The sequence below is a fragment of the Pygocentrus nattereri genome, chromosome 4 (assembly GCF_015220715.1).
Source record: "Pygocentrus nattereri isolate fPygNat1 chromosome 4, fPygNat1.pri, whole genome shotgun sequence".
NCBI lineage: Eukaryota > Metazoa > Chordata > Actinopteri > Characiformes > Serrasalmidae > Pygocentrus > Pygocentrus nattereri.
In genome coordinates, this window is record NC_051214.1 from 30436459 (window position 1) to 30438958 (window position 2500).

General features: G+C 39.8%; 1 protein-coding gene and 1 long non-coding RNA gene across 2 annotated transcripts in view; both read left to right on the plus strand.

The window, feature by feature from the left end:
* LOC108416279 overlaps positions 1 to 356 on the plus strand; it is a 1549-nt gene extending 1193 nt beyond the window's left edge. Inside the window, exon 3 of the long non-coding RNA XR_001857164.2 lies at positions 198 to 356. This is a non-coding gene — a long non-coding RNA (uncharacterized LOC108416279). The remainder of the gene's footprint in view (positions 1 to 197) is intronic.
* Positions 1 to 2500, plus strand: part of cdh2 (cadherin 2, type 1, N-cadherin (neuronal)) — a 56825-nt gene that overhangs the window by 17773 nt on the left and 36552 nt on the right. The window lies entirely within an intron of this gene.

Below are 2500 nucleotides of genomic sequence, written 5' to 3' on the forward strand. Positions count from 1 at the left end.
GCTTTAGAAAAAAAACGACTGTCATATTACAATACTTCTTTAAAAACCGCAGTAGAATCATATCGTGGCTCAGGCATCATGGTTACATTATAGTGTGGTCAATGGTACTGATTATAATTCCTACATATTGGTATTTAAACTTATGTCTTTCTACCTCTCTCTTTTTCTCCTTCTATCCACCCCTTTATTGCCCGCAGGTGCAACACTGTCTCTTCTCCAGCTCAATCTGTGTCTACTGTGTTCTACCCATAAAGTAATTGAGCTTGTCTGGCCGGCTGGGAGAGGGTATTGTTTTGAAGCTAAGCATGTGTGTTTAATGATCATATAGAATGCATCCATGAGTTAATCCATGCCTAATGGTGTCTGCAAAACACTTTTTTTTCCTCTGGCTAATGCTTACCCTCTCAGGTTTGCTGTCTGACAGCTGTAATACCCAGCCATCCATCAGGATAAGCCAAGATTGGGCTGTGCACACATGTGCCTGTGTGTGTTTTCATACATTTTCATGTCCTGACTTTGTAGTTAGAGAAAATTAAGGCCAACCTGCAAAATCAGGACAAACAAAATAGCCCGTACTTTATAACTTGTTTCTTACAAAAGCTACATGTTTCATTTCATACACTCAGAGGAAAACCCATTTCTTTGGTTTCGGAGGTTAAGGGTATTGGCTTAGAGAATTCGTATTACATATATTGTGCAAAACGTAAGAAGCCACCCTTCATTTATTTCATTTCCAGTGAAAACTGCCTGATGTACATGTTATTTTTCAGAAAAAAGCAAAAAACATTTATTTAACAGAAAATTATACACTAATGTCAACAGCTAAATAGGATATAAAATCATTTAGTGACACTTGTTTTCAGATTATTGAAGAAATCTGCTAGGATATATTTCATCCAAGTTCAGTTTTAGACGATCACATTTTCTCATGATCCAGATAATTCAGTGATGTTGAGGCCTGTACTCTGGGGTGGTCAGTCCATTGTTCTGAGAACACCAGCAGCTTCCAATTTTCTTGTATTTTTGTCTGTTTTGTTTTCCCATTAACATCTTCTTGACAGCTATTCATCCTTTCAGACCCAATATGACCCTTCTCATAGTGGAAGAGTGCACAGAAACAGCTGTTTTTCAGATCCTAAGGAAGAGTGGAACTTGATTTCAGTGAAAGATAAAAACTTTAAGTGCTGTTTGTCTGGTAGTGTCAGTTTTGGTGGTCTACCAGGTCTTTAGAAGTTGTTAGGAGTCTTATCGGCTCTATGTCAGTTTTGGAACTTTTTGGACGCACTTATTATTACTTAAATTCTGTACTTATTGGTAATTGTGGCTGGAAAGTGAATAAATGATGGGTGGTCTCTGACTTTTGCACTCTAGAACATGTACTTACATGTATCTAATATATCGTTGCTGTTCAAAGAAAACCCTGTATCTCAATTTTGTTGATTTTTGCCGCATGTTCAGTCTTTCTACTGTGTGCTCATCTTCAACATTCTTTCACTCCAGCAGTCAGGACACACACAGACACACACACACACACACTTTTGGCAAGCAAAATCATCAAAGAAAAGTATCTCAATTTTGTTGATTTTCATTTTTCTAGTATTCTTTCACCACACCAGCTATCATTTGCAATTTGTTTAATTTCATGATGAATGGGCCAATAGAAATGCTCTAAAATCACTTGGAATAAAATGTCTTTGCGTTGACTTACATTGAGAGCTTGTCCTGTAAAGTCATTATTTTGGAGAGGTTTTTCTTTGGACAGCGATAATATGTGGGACGCGTGTGTGTGTCTGATCAGGAGACAGGCAAGTAAGATTTGTTTGTGCCCATATGTGCTGAATTTGTGGTTCAGACTTGGCTCATTATTGAACTGGTCTGATCCAGACATGAATTACACAGTGAATCATGATGAATTGTCACTGTGCAGTTGAATGACTTGGAATCTCACTAGTTTGGGGTTCGAAATAGTCGTGTCCCATCCTGAGCCATGCTGTGGAAATAAAAGCCAGTGACAAATCTCAGAGTTTGGTGGTCGGAGTGCTGCAGTGACTCTAGGAGATACGGGTAATGAGGCAGATAAGCAGAAGCCATGTAGAACTCACTCCTAGCCATTAGCTGAGGAGGATAGAGGGAGGATAAAATTCCTTCTGTGTTCAGTAAAGGGTAGGAGTGAATTTGGATTAGGTTAGGACTAACATGACCTCAACACAAGGCAATGTAGCCCAGCTGTGCTAGGTGGAGTGCTCTTATTCACACACACACACACACACACACACACACACACACACACACACACACACACACACACTCTAAGTTCTTTTATTGGGCTGTTCTAATGAAGATGCTTTCTGTGGTGTTTAATGAGAGCAGGCGTTAGCTTGTGCAGGAGTTAGCGGGTGCAGGAGGTGATAATTGGAGCGAGTCATGTGACTGCCGCTGATAGGGAGCTAAAAACAGCCAGTGGCAAAATCAGTGCACTCACACACACGCAGATGCTATC